The sequence below is a fragment of the Schistocerca gregaria genome, chromosome 4 (assembly GCF_023897955.1).
Source record: "Schistocerca gregaria isolate iqSchGreg1 chromosome 4, iqSchGreg1.2, whole genome shotgun sequence".
In the NCBI taxonomy this organism is placed as follows: domain Eukaryota; kingdom Metazoa; phylum Arthropoda; class Insecta; order Orthoptera; family Acrididae; genus Schistocerca; species Schistocerca gregaria.
The window spans coordinates 371,327,990-371,350,669 of NC_064923.1; the positions used below are offsets into that span (position 1 = coordinate 371,327,990).

Here is a 22,680-nt window from a genome sequence, read left to right on the forward strand (position 1 = left end):
TTATATTATGCTTCCACCAAACGTCATTCAAATCTATTCATTCGCCACAATTATGGCCCGACGCCAAAAAGAGAGCGTGTATATAAGCGGACGCGCAACTTTCTGCACAAGGGAAAATTCTCAAGTGTCGATAAACGACCTTGATGGAACTCGGTGGATGTGTAGATGGAGAAAATTAATACAATACCTATTTTTTGCGCCCATTTCACTTTCAAGGAGTATAAGACACGTCAAAACGGAATTTAGCATATAAGATCTCAAGGGAATTTCTTATCTTTATAGTATAAAAGTTGAATGTAATTAACGTTCTTTAAAACCATGTAGTCAAATTTTGTAATAATTTGGAATTTTGCAAAATAGCCCACCATCATTAATTAATTACGTAAAACGAAAATTTTTGTTACAACGTAAAGAAGCTATCAAACTACATACATCAATGTATTTGTGAAATACAACTTTTGGAAAATAAGCTGCACACAATGTGCTGCCAGAGAATTTTACATACCTAATTACAACGTCTAAACATTCGTTATTAGTCTGCTTATTTAGTTTACTTCGAATTATTTTATGTTTTAAATTATTATTTTACATTTTATACTGACTTTTGTTTTTTTCTTTATTCGTTTACCGTTTCACATAGTTGTATTTTTCTGTTTGAAAATAATAAGCAACTCATTATTATGATAAGATTCATTGCAGTAATGATAATACGTAAATAAACTGTGAAAACATTAAGTTTTCTTATACCATGCACGTAAAATGAACGAAATTTCTTCATATAACATACTTGACGGAGAGCACAATACAAAACAAAATTCAGTAGGATTTCAAATTGTCACGGGTTATCCTCTAAATAACCTGATTTGTACCAGGTATATTTCAGTAAACTGGTAAACCTTTGCCAAAAGCGTTGAATATGTACTAGTGATTGCAGCGCAATTATATTGTTTGTCATATGCAGATTCACTCTAATCATTCAACAGATCTACAGCTGAAAATCTTCTCAAAACGTTCTTCCAACATAGAAAGCTGTATACATCTCACTAATATACCTGTGACGTTGAACCCTTTGGGATCACCAGATGAACAGGTTCCATGTCCTCGGGTATGATGGTCTGTACTCTTCTTTAACGTTGAATGCCCTAAGAACCTCACAATAACAAAGATTTTTCTCCCTTATAGGGAAAGAAAGCATGTTTCAAATTTCTTTTGGCCTGCTCAGACGTTTGTTTACCAGATTTCGATTCTGTCAGAAGGACAGTTGTGTCTTCAAAAATAGATTCTCGAATTCTAAGTCCAAACTCGCCATTAATTTCTTTCAAAACTATGAAAATGTGGGTGTCCAGTGGGAAAAAACCGTTTTGACCTCCTTTCCCAAGGACAAGAAACTTGTTCATCTCTTGATCCCAAAGGACTCGACGGCACAGGTACAAAGTGGTACTTATGAGGCTTTCGATGTCGGAAGGAGCTGTGAGAAGATTTTCAGATCTAATTCTGCTGAATTATTTTAATGTCACTCTCCAGTTGAGAAAAAATATAATGTAACTGCAGCTACTAGAACACATTAAATTCTTCTTGCCACGGCTTACCAATATACCGAAATGTGCCACGTACAAATCAAGTTACTTAGAGGATAATCTTCAACAATTTGAAGTCGTACTGAATTTTGTTTTATAATGCCTTCTTCATGCGTTTTATGTAAATAAATTTCATTCATTTTATGTGCAAGGTCTAAGGGAACGTTATGTTTTAAGCTTTTCTTTACAGATTATCAATATTGTGACGATTTTTATCACAATAATGCGTTACTCGTTATCTTAATTTAACAAAATACGTGTATGTGAAACGGTAAACCAATAAAAAAAAATTAAAAAGTAAAATAACAATTTAAAACATAAAATAAATATAAGTAAAATAAGTAACTTGCATAGTAATGAATGTTTAGATATTTTAACTAGGTGTGTCGAAAAAACACTGACCGGCCGGTGTGGCCGAGCGGTTCTAGGCCCTTCAGTCTGGAACCTTGCGACCGCTACGATTACAGGTTCAAATCCGTGTGATGTCTTTAGGTTAGTTAGGTTTAAGTAGTTGTAAGTTCTAGAGGACTGATGACCTCAGATGTTAAGTCCCATAGTGCTCAGAGGCATTTGAACCATTTTTTTTTTAAACACTGAAATTTCATTGTGTACAGCCTATTTTTCAAAACTGCATTTCGTATATCAGCTTTATTACACATACATATGTGTTGCTTGAAATCTTCTTTAATTTTCAGTTGTCAAAAGTAATTAATGTTGGTGAAGTATTTTGGAATATTGAAGATCATTACAAAATTCAATCACTGAGTTTCCAACTTTTAAATGAGAAACATTTTTATATATCATCGTTTCGAAGATATTTGCTCCAAACGTTATATTCCAAATTACCTTTGGGGAATGCTTTTACCATTTTAAAGTGAAACTGGGCATTAGTTTGGCCGAAGTTTCAGTAAGATGGTTTGTTAACACTTGAGATTGTTCCCTTGTCAGTCAGTTGCTCCTGAAAGTCTACCAGTGTTGTAATGTCTGTGTATTAACAGAGCCAGCCTGGGTATCATCGTTCAGAGGAATCAAAAACTAGATCAGTGTTCAAAGTATTAACTTTGTTGGAACTGTTCAACCAACATGCTACGCATCGTTCACATTATGATACTAAAGTTAAGTGTTTGTTAAGTATTTTTAATAAATTATTTTTATCAATTGTGACATTCGTGTTGCCAACATGATTCCTCTGCACCAACCTGCCTCGTGTGGTGGAACTGTTTAGTTGCACCGCACCGTGCTTAGCCAGCCACTGAGACTCGGTAACTATTTTCTGTGGTAGGACACCCTCCTTCTGCAACCTTTATGTTGAACACCGCGAGTTGCAACATTGAGGTGCAAGTCGAAAAGTATTCTGGAATTTATGGAATAAAATGTCTCTCAGTGGGATTAATTATGTATACATTTTGCATGGAAAAAAATGAAATAGAAAATCTGTATTACGCCACACAATTCAGTACCTGAGATTTGTGACTTATGAGGCCGCCGTTTTATTAACGCAGCTTCTTGCACTCATTATGTACCCGGCCGTACAAAGTGCATCTGCGCTCTTGTGCGCTTTACTGTATACTGAGGCGACAAGATGGCATGCCGCAAAACATCTGCGTCGATCCGTTGCGGAAACGGTCGTTGATTACCGAATGACGATCTTAGATATCAAACATGAGTCAACGATTTTGGAATTTATGCTTGCAGATAGCTCACAGAAAAAAGAACGACGCTTCACTTTCTGCAACAACTGGGCTCGAATTGAGGCACTTTTTTCCATACGGTGCGCTACAAGACCACGCTTCGGCAACCTATTCAGAGACTCTATTCTGCGCAGGCTTCTTCCCGATCCCTGTATCTACATCTACATCTATACTCTACAAGGGACAGTGAAACAGTTGAGAGACGATACTTGCCAATGTACCGTGGATGAGGGCTTTCTTCAGTTCAATTCCCGTATGGAGTGTGGGATGAATGACTGCTGAAATGACTCTGTGCGATCTGTAAGTAGCCTAATCTTTTCCCCATCGTCACGTCCGGATTGATATGTAGGGAGTTGTGATTCATTCCTAGATTCCTTACTTAATTGTGTCTGTTGGAAGTTTTATGAGTAGGCTTTAGCGGAGAAATGGTGTCTGTCTTCAACTGGGTGCTGTTCAGATTGTTCATTATCTCTGTGACATCCTCCCTTAGGTGAAACGAACCTCTGACCATTCGTGCTGTTCTTTACACACGTGCAGTATTCTCTATGAGCCCTAGTTGGCATGAGTCCTACACATACCAGCAGTATTCTCGAACGGATCGCAAAAGTGATACGTGGAGACTTACTGAATTTTCCCAAAATCCTGCCAATGAACCAATCTGTTCCGTTTGTTTTGCTTACGCTAGAGTGTATGATCATTCCATGTCACACAAGTTGTTGTACCGACGTATTTGACTGAGTTTGTTGATTATTGATACTTGTAATCGTATCATGCTACTATTCTGTTTTCTGCATAATGTACAAGTTTATTTTTATAGAAAAAAACACAGAATGATCTGTTGTCTTTTCCGGAGAGTTGAATACATGACTCTCGGGTTCTCAGCCGAGTAAGTTCGTCGAAATAAAGCAATGTTTCGATGAGTATCATTCCTATAATCTTCTCCTGAAATGTTCGTAATTACTGGCCTCTCTCATCACCACAGGACGGGTGGGGCTGGAAAAACTGGCTAGTTTCGAATCCCGGTGTGACCAGTAACCCTTCACCTGGCGTGCGGTCTGGATGTCTCTCAGCTGCAAACACTTGTATACTGTTTAACCAGAGCTTAGTTAGTATGGTAGCTATCACCTCTGTTCACGAGATATCGTCAGTCCTACATTGAATAGCTTCCTTTGTTATTCTGATCCAAAATCAATTGTCCCTACACAGCATGCTCATCAGATCAAAATCTAATCACATGCCAGTCACTGTATCAATTTGATCTCTTGTCGATGCAAATCACTACATTAGTTTTATTTCTTAGCGAGGTCTTACCTATGCATCTGGTAGGTTTTTCAGATAATGCTTTGTCATATCGAACTGCTTCATCTGCAAAAACACAGTGGTAATTGTTCATATTGCCTACCATGTCATTAATATACTGAACAGCAAGTGTTTCAATACAATTCTGTAGGGCAACCATGAAATTGCTTCTGTATCTGCTGATGACTCTCCGTTTAAGATATCGCGGTACATTCTGACTACTAAATCCACAGTCCATCCAGAAATTTAATTTTTTACTACGTTTGACAATTTCTTTAGTAAACTGCATCTACCTCAGTGCCTTGATATAAGGCTTTTAGAGGACTTGATTTGAGGAAATCGCTAGTGGAGCTTCGCATGAACAAGGTTTTCAGAATCCAGGCAGACTGATGTCTGGGAAGTCATTCTGTTGGAGATACCTCATTACGTTTGAGGTCAGAATATATATGATTCTACACTCTTGGAAATGGAAAAAAGAACACATTGACACCGGTGTGTCAGACCCACCATACTTGCTCCGGACACTGCGAGAGGGCTGTACAAGCAATGATCACACGCACGGCACAGCCGACACACCAGGAACCGCGGTGTTGGCCGTCGAATGGCGCTAGCTGCGCAGCATTTGTGCACCGCCGCCGTCAGTGTAAGTCAGTTTGCCTTGGCATACGGAGCTCCATCGCAGTCTTTAACACTGGTAACATGTAGCGACAGCGTGGACGTGAACCGTATGTGCAGTTGACGGACTTTGAGCGAGGGCGTATAGTGGGCATGCGGGAGGCCGGGTGGACGTACCGCCGAATTGCTCAACACGTGGGGCGTGAGGTCTCCACAGTACATCGATGTTGTCGCCAGTGGTCGGCGGAAGGTGCACGTGCCCGTCGACCTGGGACCGGACCGCAACGTCTCACCGATGCACGCCAAGACCGTAGGATCCTACGCAGTGCCGTAGGGGACCGCACCGCCACTTCCCAGCAAATTAGGGACACTGTTGCTCCTGGGGTATCGGCGAGGACCATTCGCAACCGTCTCCATGAAGCTGGGATACGGTCCCGCACACCGTCAGGCCGTCTTCCGCTCACGCCCCAACATCGTGCAGCCCGCCTCCAGTGGTGTCGCGACAGGCGTGAATGGAGGGACGAATGGAGACGTGTCGTCTTCAGCGATGAGGGTCGCTTCTGCCTTCGTGCCAATGATGGTCGTATGCGTGTTTGGCGCCGTGCAGGTGAGCGCCACAATCAGGACTGCGTACGACCGAGGCACACAGGGCCAACACCCGGCATCATGGTGTGGGGAGCGATCTCCTACACTGGCCGTACACCTCTGGTGATCGTCGAGGGGACACTGAATAGTGCACGGTACATCCTAACCGACATCGAACCCATCGTTCTACCATTCCTAGACCTGCAAGGGAACTTGCTGTTCCAACAGGACAATGCACGTCCGCATGTATCCCGTGCCACCCAACGTGCTCTAGAAGCTGTAAGTCAACTACCCTGGCCAGCAAGATCTCCGGATCTGTCCCCCTTTGAGCATGTTTGGGCCTGTATGAAGCGTCGTCTCACGCGTTCTGCACGAACGCTGGTCCAGCTGAGGCGCCAGGTGGAAATGGCATGGCAAGCCGTTCCACAGGACTACATCCAGCATCTCTATGATCGTCTCCATGGGAGAATAGCAGCCTGCATTGCTGCGAAAGGTGGATATACACTGTACTAGTGCCGACATTGTGCATGCTCTGTTGCCTGTGTCTATGTGCCTGTGGTTCTGTCAGTGTGATCATGTGATGTATCTGACCCCAGGAATGTGTCAATAAAGTTTCCCCTTCCTGGGACAATGAATTCACGGTGTTCTTATTTCAATTTCCAGGAGTGTACAACAGATGAATTACAAATCTGTTGGATGGTAGTCTGGTGGTTCACTTCTCCTCTTGGAGACTGGTATGACCTATGCTTCCTTCCAGCCACTGAGCACAGGTTTTTATTCGAAGTATGTATCATATACATGGTTAAAAGGGGGCTTAGCTTAGTCACATTTTCTATGTAAATCCTATGACTAAAAAGGGATTCCATCGAGGCCTCGAGCTTTATTCACTGTTAGTGATTCCAGCTGTTTCCTAACAGCGCTCATAGTGCTAGCCACACATCACTGATATCTGCTGTCACAGGCTCCACAGAACAGGCAACGTGTTTAGCAGCTGCGGAAGAATAAATGAATCGGGCAGTGTTACTTTGTTACAAACTGTGTACACGTTACTGAGACTGACTTTATGTAGTCTTTAGCAGAGCGCCGGCCGGACTGACCGTGCGGTTCTAGGCGCTTCAGTCTGAAATCGCGCGACCGCTACGGTCGCGGGTTCGAATCCTGCCTCGGACATGGATGTGTGTGATGTCCTTAGGTTAGTTAGGTTTAAGTAGTTCTACGTTCTAAGGGGTGATGGCCTCAGATGTTAAATCCCATCGTCCTCAGAGCCATTTGAACCATTTCTTAGCAGAGTTTGTTTTGTGTTTATTGCATGCAATAAGTTAAATGTCTGAGTCTCATGCTGGCAGAGTTCTATTAAACCGCCGTCGGAGAAACGCGACGTAGATTAGAGGGAACCGGGATAAGTCTATGGTACGCTAAAGCTCTAACGGGCTCTAACAGATGTGTTCTGGTATCACAATTTAGTAGCGAACAATCCCTGGTCTATGAAATAACAACACATCACTGTAGTTCAACATAAGATGTATGCCCTCCCAATCAACCGTGGACTTTGCGTTGGTGGGGAGGCTTGTGTGCCTCAACGATACAGATAGCCGTACCGTAGGGGCAACCACAACGGAGGGGTATCTGTTGAGAGGCCAGACAAACGTGTGTTTCCTGAAGAGGGGCAGCAGCCTTTTCAGTAGTTGCAGGGGGAACAGTCTGGATGATTGACTGATCTGGCCTTGTAACAGTAACCAAAACGGCCTTGCTGTGCTGGTACTGCGAACTGCTGAAACCAAGGGGAAGCTATAGCCGTCTTTTTCCCCGAGGGCATGCAGCATTACTGTATGAGTAAATGATGATGGCGTCCTCTTGGGTAAAATATTCCAGAGGTAAAATAGTCCCCCATTCGGATCTCCGGGCGGGGACCACTCAGGAGGACGTCGTTATCAGGAGAAAGAAAACTGGCGTTCTACGGATCGGAGCATGGAATGTCAGATCCCTTAATCGGGCAGGTAGGTTAGAAAATTTAAAAAGGGAAATGGATTGATTAAAGTTAGATATAGTAGGAATTTGTGAAGTTCGGTGGCAGGAGGAACAAGACTTTTGGTCAGGTAAATACAGGGTTATAAATACAAAATCAAATAGGGGTAATGCAGGAGTAGCTTTAATAATGAATAGGAAAATATGAGTGCGGGTAAGCTACTACAAACAGCATAGTGAGCGCATTATTGTGGTCAAGATAGACATGAAGCCTACACCTACTACAGCATTATGTGTATATGCCAGATGATGAAGACATTGATGAAATGTATGATTAGATAAATGAAATTATTCAGATAGTGAAGGGAGACGAAAATTTAACAATCATGGGTGACTGGAAACGTAGTTGGTGAATACGGATTGGGGCTAAGAAATGAAAGAGGGAGCCGCCTGGTAGAATTTTGCACAGAGCATAACTTAATCATAGCTAGCACTTGGTTCAAGAATCATGAAAGAAGGTTGTATACCTGGAAGAACCCTGGGAATAATAGAATGTTTCAGATAGATTATATAATGGTAATACAAAGATTTAGGATCCAGGTTTTAAATTTAAGACATTTTCAGGGGCAGATGTGGACTCTGACCACAATCTATTGGTTATGAACTGTAGATTAAAACTGAAGAAACTGCAAAAAGGTGGGATTTAAGGAGATGAGACCTGGATAAACTGAAAGAACTAGACGTTGTACAGAGTTTCAGGGAGAGCATAAGGGAACAATTGACAGGAATGGGGGAAAGAAATACAGCAGAAGAAGAATGGGTAGCTTTAAGGGATGAAATAGTGAAGGCAGCAGAGGATCAAGTAGGTAAAAAGACGAGGGCTAGTAGAACTCCATGGGTAACAGAGGAGATACTGAATTTAATTGATGAAAGGATAAAATACAAAAATGCAGTAAATGAAGCAGGCAAAAAGGAATACAAACGTCGCAAAAACGAGATCGACAGGAAGTTCAAAATGGCTAATCAGGGATGGCTAGAGGACACACGTAAGGTTGTAGAGGCTTATGTCACGAGGGGTAAGATAGATGCAGCCTACAGGTAAATTAAAGAGACCTTTGGAGATGAGAGAACCACTTGCATGAATATCAAGAGCTCAGATGGAAACCCAGTTCTAAGCGAAGAAGGGAAAGAAGAAAGGTGAAAGGAGTATATAGAGTGTCTATACAGGGGCGATATTCTTGAGGACAATATAATGGAAATGGAAGAGGATGTAGATGAAGATGAAATAGCAGATACGATACTGCGTGAAGAGTCCGACAGAGCACTGAAAGACCTAAGTCGAAACAAGGCCCCGGGAGTAGACAACATTCCATTAGAACTAGTGATAGCCTTGGGAGAGCCAGTCCTGACAAAACTCTACCATCTGGTGAGCAAGATATATGAGACAGGCGAAATTCCCTCAGACTTCAAGAAGAAGGAACTTGCCCCCCTTCTTGCAGCGGTGTACCGTAGGTCTCTAGAAGAGCGAAGCGTTCCAAAGGATTGGAAAAGGGCACAGGTCATCCCCGTTCTCAAGAAGGGACGTCGAACAGATGTGCAGAACTATAGACCTATATCTCTAACATCGATCAGTTGTAGAATTTTGGAACACGTATTATGTTCGAGTATAATGTCTTTTCTGGAGACTAGAAATCTACTCTGTAGGAATCAGCATGGGTTTCGAAAAAGACGATCGTGTGAAACCCAGCTCGCGCTATTCGTCCACGAGGCTCAGAGGGCCTTAGACACGGGTTCACAGGTAGATGCCGTGTTTCTTGACTTCCGCAAGGCGTTTGACACAGTTCCCCATAGTCGTTTAATGAACAAAGTAAGAGCATACGGACTATCAGATCAATTGTGTGATTGGATTGAGGAGTTCCTAGATAACAGAACGCAGCACGTCATTCTCAATGGAGAGAAGTCTTCCGAAGTAAGAGTGATTTCAGGTGTGCCGCAGGGGAGTGTCATTGGACCGTTGCTATTCACAATATACATAAATGACCTGGTGGATGACATCGGAAGTTCACTGAGGCTTTTTGCAGATGATGCTGTGGTGTATCGAGAGGTTGCAACAATGGAAAATTGTACTGAAATGCAGGAGGATCTGCAGCGAATTGACGCATGGTGCACGGAATGGCAATTGAATCTCAATGTAGCGAAGTGTAATGTGATGCGAATACATAGAAAGATAGGTCCCTTATCATTTAGCTACAAAATAGCAGGTCAGCAACTGGAAGCAGTTAATTCCATAAATTATCTGGGAGTACGCATTAGGAGTGATTTAAAATGGAATGATCATATAAAGTTGACCGTCGGTAAAGCAGATGCCAGACTGAGATTCATTGGAAGAATCCTAAGGAAATGCAATCCGACAACAAAGGAAGTAGGTTACAGTACGCTTGTTCGCCCAATGCTTGAATACTGCTCAGCAGTGTGGGATCCGCACCAGGTAGGGTTGATAGAAGAGATAGAGAAGATCCAACGGAGAGCAGCGCGCTTTGTTACAGGATCATTTAGTAATTGCGAAAGCGTTACGGAGATGATAGATAAACTCCAGTGGAAGACTCTGCAGGAGAGACGCTCAGTAGCTCGGAACGGGCTTTTGTTGAAGTTTCGAGAACATACCTTCACCGAAGAGTCAAGCAGTATATTGCTCCCTCCTACGTATATCTCGCGAGGAGACCATGAGGATAAAATCAGAGAGATTAGAGCCCACACAGAAGCATACCGACAGTCCTTCTTTCCACGTACAATACGAGACTGGAATAGAAGGGAGAACCGATAGAGGTACTCAGGGTACCCTCCGCCACACACCGTCGGGTGGCTTGCGGAGTACGGATGTAGATGTAGATGTAGATGTAGTATATAAGAATTCCAACCCCAAAGAAAGCAGGTGTTGACAGATGTGAAAATTACCCAACTATCAATTTAATAAGTCACAGCTGCAAAATACTAACGCGAATTGTTTACAGACGAATGGAAAAAACTGGTAGAAGCCGACCTCGGGGAAGATCAGTTTGGATTCCGTAGAAGTATTGGAACACGTGAGGTAAAACTGACCCTACGACTTATCTTAGAAACCTACGTTTCTAGCATTTGTATAGAGAAAGCTTTTGACAATGTTGACTGGAATACTCTCTTTCAAATTATGAAGGTGGCAGGGGTAAATACGGGGAGCAGATGGCAGTTATAATAGTCGAGGTACACGAAAGGGAAGCAGTGGTTCGGAAGGGAGTGAGACAGGGTTGTAGCCTGTCCCCGATGCTATTCAATCTGTATATTAAGCAAGCAGTAAAGGAAACAAAAGAAAAGTTCGGAATAGGTATTAAAATCCATGGAGAAGAAATAAAAACTCTGAAGTTCGCCGGTGACATTTTAGTTCTGTCGGAGACAGCAAAGGACTTGGAAGAGCAGTTGAACGGAATGGACAGTGTCTTGAAAGGAGGGTATAAGATGAACATCAACAAAAGCAAAACGAGGATAATGGGATGTAGTCGAATTAAGTCGCGTGATGCTGAGGGAATTAGATTAGGAAATGAGACACTTAAATTAGTAGATGGGTTTTGCTATTTGGGGAGCAAAATAACTGATGATGGTCGAAGTAGAGGGGATATAAAATGTAGACTGGCAATGGCAAGGAAAGTGTTTCTGAAGAAGAGAAATTTGTTTACATCGAATATTGATTTAAGTGTCAGGAAGTCGTTTCTGAAAGTATTTGTATGGAGTGTTGCCATGTATGGAAGTGAAACATGGACGATAAATAGTTTAAACAAGAAGAGAATATAAGCTTTCAAAATGTGGTGCTACAGAAGAATGCTGAAGATTAGATGGGTAGATCACATAACTAATGAGAAGTTATTGAATAGAATTGGGGAGAAGAGAAGTTTGTGGTACAACTTGACTAGAAGAAGAGATCGGTTGGTAGGACATATTTCTGAGGCATCAAGGGATCACCAATTTAGTACTGGAGGGCGCATGGAGGGTAAAAATCGTAGAGGGAGACCAAGAGATGAATACACTAATCAGATTCGGAAGTATGTAGGCTGCAGGAGGTACTGGGAGATGAAGAAGCTTAAAGAGGATAGAATAGCATGGAGAGCTGCATTAAACCAGTCTCAGGACTGAAGACCACAACACCAACAACAACAACAACAACAAGATATATTCCACTAAAAAATTAAGGCAATTAAATGCCAGACTGAAAACAGCAACAATATGCAACATATTTGATTTCCCGAGAAACTCTCGCAACAGAGTAGTTATCAGTGAAAAGGAATAACGAATGAGAAGGAAAAGTTACTATAATTTCTTTTCTGTTGGTGGATGAGCTTTAGTGTCATGTTTTATCGCTCTGATGCATATTGTTTGAAATATATTGCTAGCTACATTTCAATCTCCATTATCGTGACCTCTCTTACTGTTTAAAGAGGCACCGTATTTTGATGATTTATACCACATTCATAGAAGGCGGAGAAACATCATCCATTACAACGAGGAGGAAAGTGTGTCCTGAGTGATCTTGACACTCGGTCAAAGAAGAGGATTGTGACAAAAAATACGAGGACGACAGCTGCAAAAGTCCGTGCAGATCTCAATGCCGCACTTGCAAAACTTTGTCTCCACGCAAAGAGAGCTCGATCAGCTAGGAATAACAGGGCGAGACGGAATTTCAAAACCACTCATCAGTGATGCAAATACCCGTAACAGAATAACCTGGATTATCGAAGAAATAATGTGGTCTGATGGTGTTGCACGTAGTTTCCAATTTCTTGTCCAGTTTACGTCCAAAGAGTGAAACATGCTGCGGGGTTCGGTGATGATTTGGGCAGCCGTATTGTGGTACTCCGTGATCCTATGGGTACCCAAAATTGTAAGGCATTCGGATTTGACAGTGGTTCCAGTGTTGGAGTGAATGGGAATCTGAGAACTGACATAGTCGTCGTCAAGGCTCTGGTAGATCACGTCTCACGACCATAAGCGAAGACGGCCGCATTGTGCACGGAGAACATCGTGTCAGCCAACACAAACGGTCAGAGACATACTCCTTTCCTCGCCGATTCTGCGGAGAATCTCCTTATTCCTCACCTTATCAATCGATCTAATTGTCAAGATTCGTCTGTAGCACCACATCGCAAGTTCTTCAAATCTCTACTTCTGGTTTTCCCACAATCACTGTTTCACCACCATACGATGCTATGCTCCAAACGTACATTCTCATAAATTTCTTCCTCAAATTAAGGCCTATGTTTGATACTAGTAGAGTCCTCTTGAACTGGATTGCCCTTTTTGCTAGTGCTAGTCTGGCTTTCATGTAGTCCTTGCCCCATCCCTGCATCATTTTGTTACAATGTAGAAGAATTCCTTAAATTTATCTGCTTCGTCATCCCTAATTCCGTTATTACGTTTCTCCCTTTTCTAGTTCCTTCTACTTCTTTGTAGCGTCCCCTTAGAAAAATTTTACATGACTGTGCTTAAACTGACACACAATATTTTTTAGCGCAACGCAATCTGACTTTTAATAATCCCTACAAAAGAATGGCCCTGACTAACATTAGCCTATACCTTTCACAAATCACTTACCTCACAAAAATCTTGGTTACTCGAACTACTGCAATACAGGGAGCGCCACTAGTGCCAGCTAAATAAGAGATTCTAACTGCTGAAGGCACTAACTACTGATAGGCATAGTTAGCAAATGAAAGATTTTGATAGAGAACAAACGATGTATTTATCTTAATAGTGTTCAAAAGTCATAATACATATAGCAGTTCATGACATCCAGTCTTAAAAATTTCAAAATTCCGCCATCTCTCTCCCCACATCCACCACCGCTGGAGGCTCACCTTCAACTGTGTAACGCTACGCGCTGTTAACAGCCAACTGCCCAACACTACAATTGCGAGTATTACAACAATGCCAACCAGCCACTGACTGCACACAGCACAGCCAGTGATTTTCATAGCGCTACGTGGCGTTATCAATATAAAAACCTAAACAGCCTACTTACATCTTGTTACTTTCGTCTTTCTCTGATTTACTTCCCTGTATTGCGCCCTTTTTTTATCCGAGCAATTCGTTCTTGGTCTTTCAATCTTATTTTTCTCTCTCGGTTCTTACACACATTGTATATTATCCGTCTTTATAGCTTGCTCCCATTTTTCTTTTCTCTTCTCCTAGATATCATTCTTGTCAACAACTTGAATGCATCAGCTATTAAGCTGACTGTGAGATAATGGTCGCACTTGTCGACACTTGCTGTCTTTGTAATTTTATGAGGGACGTTTTTCCGAAAGTGTGGTGGTGTATCGCTAGCCTCATATATTCTACACTCCAGCTCGAATTATCGTTTTCCTGCCATTTCTCCCAATGATATTAGAAATTCCAATGAAATGTTATCTCTCTCTCCTGCCTTATTTGATCTAAAGTCGTCCAAAGCTTTTTTTAAATTTTTATTCTAAAGCTGGCTCTCATATTTCTTCCCTGTCAGGTCATTAGACAAGTCCTCTCTCACATAAAGGCCTTCAAGGTACTTTCTCCACTTCTTCTCTCTCTCTCTCTCTTTCTCTCTCTCTCTCTCTCCTCTGCATTTAGCAATGGAATTTGCATTGCGTTCTTAATCGTACCCGCCATGTTTTCAGCTTCATCAAAGGTTGCCTTAGCAACCATTTCCTTTTCGATTTCTTCAAATTTTTCATGTAACTATTTCATTTTCGCTTCCCTATACATTCTATTTATATAATTTCCATGTGATATGTATTTGTATTCCTGAATTTCCCTAAACATTTCTGTATTTCCTTCTCGTCGATCAACTGAAGTATTTCCTCACACTTACCTTCCTTGTACCTATGACTGTGACTATGACTTCCTGTGCAACTTATGTGACTGCCCTTTTTGGAGACGTTCCTTCCTCATAAGCTGAATTACCTACCGAGCTCTTCACTATCGCAGTATCCATAGCCTCAGAGAAGCATATCTCTTCATTCCTTAGTACTTCCGTAACCCTTTTTTTGCGCACTGGTTCTTGACGGGCCTTTTAAATTTCAACCTGCTTTTCATCATTGCAAAACTGTGATCTGAGTGTACGAGGTGCATTCAAGGCCTCCGATTTTTTTTTCTCCAGACTGGAAAGAGACAGAAACATGCGCACTGTTTTAAAATGAGGCCGCGTTCATTGTCAATACGTCCCAGAGATGGCAGCACCGTACGGCAGATGGAATTTTACCTCCAGCGGCGAGAATGAGAGCTGTTTTAAATACTTAATGGCGACGTTTTCCTTACTTGAACAGCGTGCAATCATTCGTTTTCTGAATTGCCGTTTTGTGAAACCAATAGAAATTCATCGACAGTTGAAGGAGACATGTGATGATGGAGTTATGGATGCGCCGAAAGTGCGTTTATGGATGCGACAGTTTAATGAAGGCCGAACATCGTGTGACAACAAACCGAAACAACCTTGGGCTCGCACAAGCCGGTCTCACGACATGATCGAGAAAGTGGAGAGAATTGTTTTGGGGGATCGCCGAATGACTGTTGAACAGATCGCCTCCAGAGTTGACATTTCTGTGGGTTCTGTGGACACAATCCTGCATTCTCATGTAATACCATTTTCTGCTGACATTAATACTACCCTATACTCGTCTGACAAGAAATCCTTGTCATCTTTTCATTTACTTCACTGACACGCACTACGTCTACATTGAGTGTCATCCAGGTGGGTGCCACGAATGCTGACAAACGACCACAAGGCTGCCTGTGTGGCATGTTGCCAAGCAATGTTGATGCGCAACGACAGCGTGAATGGGACTTTCTTTTCGTCGGTTGTGACAATGGATGGGATTTTTCAATCCAGAAACAAAGCGCCAGTCAGCTCAATGGAAGCACAGAGATTCACCGCCACCAAAAAAATTTCGGGTAACCGCCAGTGCTGAAAAAATTATGGTGTCCATGTTCTGGGACAGCGAGGGCGTAATCCTTACCCATTGCGTTCCAAGGGCACTACGGTAACAGGTGCATCCTACGAAAATGTTTTGAAGAACAAATTCCTTCCTGCACTGCAACAAAAACGTCTGGGAAGGGCTGCGTGTGTGCTGTTTCACCAAGAAAACGCACCCGCACATCGAGCTAACGTTACACAACAGTTTCTTCGTGATAACAACTTTGAAGTGATTCCTCATACTCCCTACTCACCTGACCTGGCTCCTAGTGACTTTGGATTTTCCAACAATGAAAGACACTTCGTGGCCGCACATTCACCAGCCGTGCTGCTATTGCCTCAGCGACTTTCCACTGGTCAAAACAGGCTCCTAAAGAAGCCTTCGCCGCTGCCATGGACTCATGGCGTCAGCGTTGTGAAAAATGTATACGTCTGCAGGGCGATTACGTCGAGAAGTAAGACACTCTTCGTGGCCGCACATTCACTAGCCGTGCTGCTATTGCCTCAGCGATTCTCCAATGGTCAAAACAGGCTCCAGAGAAGCCTTCGCCGCTGCCATGGAATCATGGCGTCAGCGTTGTGAAAAATGTGTACGTCTGCAGGGCGATTACGTCGAGAAGTAACGCCAATTTCATCGATTTCGGGTGAGCAGTTAATTAGAAAAAAATCGGAGGCCTTAGAACTTGAATGCACCTCTTACATCTGCTCCTGGTACGTCTTACAATCGAATATCTGATCTCTACATCTCTGATTGACCGCGATGTAATCTAACTGTAATCTTGCCGTAGCTCCTGGCCTTTCTCAAGTGTACCTCCTCCTCTTGTGGTTCTTGAACAGAGCATTCGGTATTTTCATCTGAAATTTATTGCACAACTAAATTAGTATTTCTCCTCTCTCATTCCTGCTAGCAGGCCCATATTCTTCCATAACCGGTTCTTTTACTCCTTGCTCTATAAGCGCACTCCAATACCCCATGATTATTAGATTGTCGTCTCCCTTTGCATACTAAATTACTCATTCAATTTCTTCATGTGTTTTCTCTACTTCTTCATTTTCTGCTTGCTACGTTGGCGTGTATATCTGAACTGTCATTGCCGGTGTTGCGTTGCTGTCCATTCTGATGAGTCAGGCCAGTCACTGAATTGTTCCCAAGAACACATTCTGTGCTTTACCTCCGAATTCATAACCAATCCTTCTCATGTAATACCATTTTCTGCTGATGTTAATACTACTCTATACTCGTCTGACAAGAAATCGTTGTCATCTTTTCATTTACTTCACTGACACCCACTACGTCTACATTGAGCCTAAGCATTTCCCTTTTCAGATTTTCTGGCTTCCCTATCGCGTTAAAACTTCTGACATTATAATTTCGATTAACAGAACGTTACTCTTTTGTCTGTTATTCAGTTTTTTTTTTCTTTTGGTCACCCCCCTTTTGTAGTTTGAGCAATGGCCTGCCTCAGTGGATACACCGGTTCCCGTGAGATCACCAAAGTTAAGCGCTGTCGGCGTGGCCGGCACTTGGATGGGTGGCCATCCAGCAGCCATGCGCTGTTGCCATTTTTGGGGGTGCAATCAGCCTCGTGATGCCAAATGAGGAGCTACTCGACCGAATGGTAGCCGCCCTGGTCACAGAAAACCATCGTAACGACAGGGAGAGCGGTGTGCTGACCACATGCCCCTCCTATCCGCATCCTCAACTGAGGATGACACGGCGGTCGGATGGTCCCGATTGGTCACTTGTGGCCTGAAGACGGAGTGCTTTTGCAGTTCCCTCCCGGAGAACGGAATAGGTTAATATTGCGGAATCTTTTGTCAATGGAGAGACCATCATGATATCTTTTTTCAGTTACAGGCCACATGTCCTGTGGCTAATGCATTGGTTTATATTGCTTTGTGCATCCCCATACCGTTAGCCATTGGTGATGCTTCCACCTTTTAGGGGCAGTTTCCCATTCCGAGGCAAGATACTGCTCTGAACCTCTGAACGCTTCTCCGCCATCTTTGACAAGGTTGTTGGTAGAACAAGGGTGACTCCTTATGTCGGAAGCCTTTTTCTACCATTGCTGATGATTTTAATCCAAAAGCAGTACCACGACACAAATGGCCATGCTGGAATGGTGCCATGACTGGGAAACGTGGATGTTAGTCAATGGCAACGCGGTGTGTTCAGATACGAATCGCGGTTCTAGAGTATACTGAGTGAGCATCATCAGTAAATGTGGTGGCGACCTGTGAAGAGGTTCCATTCTTACAACGAATTGGAGAGGTAAACAGGGCTACAACTGGTGTCACTGTGTGATATGCCTGCAGGTCACAGTTAGTAGCGGTTGGGGGAACTCTGAAGGCAAAACATTATCTCAGGAATGTCCTGTGTCTCAAGTCTTGCCACCCATGCGACAACGTTTTGGTGTCATTTTTCAACAGGATAATGCTCTTCCACACATGGCACGTGTCTCTATGAACAGTCTCATGATGTAGAGGTACTCCTGGAGTAAGCAAGATCTTCAGATCTGTCCTCAATAGACCACGTGTGGGACCATCTCGAATGTTAACTCCGTCTAAGCGGCAGTATCCATGATATCAAGGATCACTTACGGCAGCCGTGATCCAACTTGTCTCAGAAGATACACTGGCTTGATGACAATCCTCCCAACCGAACCAGTGCATACATCCCAGCCAGACGTCGTGCAACGTCATACTGATAACTGGGATGATACTGTCAACTTCTTTGTAAATTTGGTCCGATTTTCTGAAGTAACATCAGATTTCCCCCTTCTCTCCCCCCCCCCCACCCCCCCAACGAACTCGTGAAATTTCCCTTCGTTCCCTTTTTCCTTACAGAATGATTCTCTTTTCTTTTCAGGTAGTGTAACAGCGTAAAATTTTATGTGATGTGTAAAATAATATGTGGAAAAAGATTTTTGTTTCAACTGTCCAATATACTGGGCAACATGCTATACAAAATGCGAGCCCTGCCTCCGGCTTCCGTCCATTGGGTATGGCTGCTACCAGAACAAGAAGAGACAAAGATAATTATTTTTATTTTCCTTCTGCTGTTAGTGAACTATGAAAACAAGTCGACGCCGGCCGCGGTGGTCTAGCGGTTCTAAGCGATTCAGTCCGGAACCGCGCGCCTGCTACGGTCGCAGGTTCGAATCCTGCCTCGGGCATGGTTGTGTGTGATGCCCTTAGGTCAGTTAGGTTTAAGTAATTCTAAGTTGTAGGGGACTGATGACCACAGATGTTAAGTCCCATAGTGCTCAGAGCCATTTTTGAAAAACAAGTCGACAGCAGAGACATATTTGCTCAAGGAAGCGCCGGATTGATATCAAACAAAGCATGAACGATAAATAATTAAACACAATGTCACAACTACTAAACTAAACTGACTGTGTTAAATCACTGCTGGGGTACGTATGAGATGTCATGAAGTTATGAATTAGTGCGTTTTCCCATCAACTCTATTATGCGTGTGATGCAATGTAGTAAATGCAGTCTACAATGCAAACTGTGTGCTTGAATAAATTTCGTTTGTGAACTAAAGGTGGCAAGAAATATTTCTGGGATTACACAATTAATATATCGTACGTCAATAACGTGCTCTTACGCCCACCGACAATGTAATTCACATTCTTGCACTGTGCAGCGTTAGTCCACAAACATTATATGGCCTCTTGTTGTGAAACCTACGCATCTAAGACGAACGTCCTAAATTATACGCCGTTCACGTGAATTATTGTCTACGATATGAACCTGAACAGAATGAAGTAAAGCGTTCAATATTAAAATAAGAGAGAGAGGAAGAGAAAACCTTGGGGAAAGCCGTACAATTTCCTGCATCTTCTATTTTCCGCTTATTTGCAACACATAGAAATTTTTAGGTGAGAAAATGCAAATCAGCAAAGAAAGTGAATCATGTGTTACAGTAAAGTTTTGTTTACAGCAAGAATTATTGACGATTGTATATTTTCTCTAGTCACAATATGTTTTAGAAATATAAATAACTGAATCAATCTTTAAAATAATACTTCTCTAAAACATAATGCACAAAATGTACTTCATTGTTGAACTTCTATAACTTACCTCGTTTGGAATGAAAATGAATCTGTAGGTTACGCTGAACTATCATTATAATGATATAATATATTCTAGATTTCTGATATAGGACTGAATAAAGTACCTTGAGAATTAATCTGTAAATTTTGATGCAGCAAATTAAGAGCATGCTATTTGTGGGTAACCACACAGTAATGACAAACAAAGTCGATAAGGTTAATTTAATAGCACACGTCAAACATCTTGAATTAATGTACAATTGTGAGATAGATAGAAAAAATGAATGGAATAATTATTATTTGCATAATAACTTGCAGATGGTCAAAAAATAAAATTTTGAAACATACTAGATTAAATACTACTGTTCTATCTATACGTGAACGTGAATCATGTGTGGTACATAAGGAGCAAGAAATGGAGACCGGTAGTATAGAAATCGGGTTTTAAGAGGTAAAATGGCTCTGAGCACTATGGGACTCAACTGCTGTGGTCATCAGTCCCCTAGAACGTAGAACTACTTAAACCTAACTAACCTAAGGACACCACACACATCCATGCCCGAGGCAGGATTCGAACCTGCGACCGTAGCAGTCGCACGGTTCCGGACTGCGCGCCTAGAACCGCGAGACCACCGCGGCCGGCTTTAAGAGGTAGAAAAGGGGTCTACCAGTGGGTTACCAGAAGTAGACTAAAGAAATGTAACATAATGGAGGCATTGGAGGAAAACGAATGAATCTTGAAAGGTTAATGCAATAAGCAAAGAAATATAATATAAAGGACAAAAAGGTATCCTGGAAGATAGCGGAAAACATGGGAACCGTAAAATGCAACAAACGGCAAAAATCTGAAGCGAATAAAATTAATTTTAAGAACACTGGAAATATATGTGTGGATCTTTACACCAATTCCACCAGTCTATAACTCACCGGCTACGAATCTTGTGGGTCCTCAATTTGTGCCGAGCTTTAGTTCACACCGTGGAGCGTGAGAACATCAGCTATTGGAAAGCTGGTCGAGACTGAGATTAGCGAGCCCGCTGCTCCATCTGATGCCCCCACCTCGCTTCCCAACCATTACCCCCCACTCCTTCCATCACACTTGTGATATCAACGGGAATGTGCCACTGGGTCGCATGTCGAGTATATCTGTTGTGTTGACCTAGTGGAAAAATTTGTCGGGTCTCTCGCCGAAGACGTGAAACTGGCCTCATATTGGCTGAAAGGCCTATGATTCAATTCCTTCAGTGGGCTGAAGAACACCTTACGTATCCGGTTTATTAGACTCTCCTATCTTTTCGTCAGGTGACGAAGATAGTGATTGTTAAGAGCGTGATTATTACGTATTCGGACCACATTTAGAGTGCCGTGCAGCTGTAACTAGGCGCGGAATGAATGCACACGACTCGTAATTATGTTGTACATGAGTTTTCTACCACTTACCACATAGTCACCAACTCAATACCGCCTATGACTGTATGAGCTGATATTCGCACTGAGTTATTGCTCTACTAACGCCCACAGAGTGGCTGAGAGGCCTGTGAGTACGTTGGTGTTCACAGACACAGTCACGTGAACACGCGTGAATAGAGCTTCCATCATGGCGGCCGGAGTGGCCGAGCGGTTCTAGGCGCTACAGACTGCAACCGCGTGACCGCTATGGTCGCAGGTTCGAATCCTGCCTCGGGCATGTATGTGTGTGATGTCCTTAGGTTAGTTAGGTTTAAGTATTTCTAAGTTCTAAGGGACTGATGACCTCAGCAGTTCAGTCCCATAATGCTCAGAGCCATTTGAACCAGAGCTTCCATGATAAATTGAGGTAATTTCATCTTTGAAGATGCATGCTTGTTGAGAACTGACTGTTGGACTATGGGATACACTTTGTTAAGGTGGAACTCTATCTGATCGACATTACATGAAATTTTATTCCTATAATTCATTAATTTGGTTTTATTATGTATTGTGTCTCAAATGTTACACCAATTGGTACGTCGATGAGCATTACAAGAATAATAACAATGATTATAACGGTAGCGGGGGATTCCATGGGAGTTCTCCTACAGCACAAACTTAGCTTATGTAGTTTTAGACAACTGTTTCGGTTGTAACGCATGTAATTTTATTTTCATTTCTGATATAATACATCCTGTGACACATTTTACCAGTGACACGGTAACCCATCTCTTGATTTCGTCGAGTACCAGATGTTGAATGATTCTGTGTAGTGTGTTGCAGTCGGACGTGTTTACACCCGCTAAAGAAAACAAAAACTCAGAAATTATTTTTGGGGACATCTACGTAAGAGACTGCTTTGCAACCACGAATTGTGTCTTTATTCCAGGACACGATTCATGAGAACCGAACAATTCAGCGACAGTGGATGGCCAACTTATTACAGGTACTTTTAGCGGATGAAATCGATTCATATCTTGTTCAGGCTCAAGCAGAGTAAAATGCAAACACTTTTTTCTCAGTGGAATGAGTGTGGATTCAAATACATCCTGCTTTGAATGTGTGTGCTACTGATTATGTTTAATAATTATATAAATGTTCAATGTCTATTCTTTTATGTCAGAACGTGTGCAGCACATTTTCCATACTAAAGTGCCCATACACTTGTGACATTACACGCTAGAGCACTACTGGTGTGTGGTACTGCAGCATTCCGTCGAAGGAAAATTCATGGCCTCGTAGACTGAGTCTGACAGTTCCCAAGAGAGAGAGAGCTAACATGAAAGTTTAAAGGCCAACTGGTAGAAAGAGCATTCTTAGAGAGTGAAAAGCCAATCTGCGAGCTTCATACTTTTGACTTAACATGTACACAGTATATGTTGAATTTTCAAATCCACTTGTTAACAATCTTGGTACAACAGCATATATAGGCTCAAAGGAAGTTAACTGAGGAGAGCATTGATTTG

At 42.4% G+C, this 22,680-nt stretch overlaps 1 protein-coding gene across 1 annotated transcript in view; it reads right to left on the reverse strand.

Annotated features, from left to right (window-relative positions):
- Positions 1-20,773, reverse strand: part of LOC126267076 (proton-coupled amino acid transporter-like protein CG1139) — a 111,220-nt gene extending 90,447 nt beyond the window's left edge. The window contains exon 1 of the mRNA XM_049971937.1: positions 20,693-20,773. The gene's annotated coding sequence lies outside the window, so the exon portion shown is untranslated. The remainder of the gene's footprint in view (positions 1-20,692) is intronic.
- Positions 20,774-22,680: the final 1,907 nt, after the last annotated feature.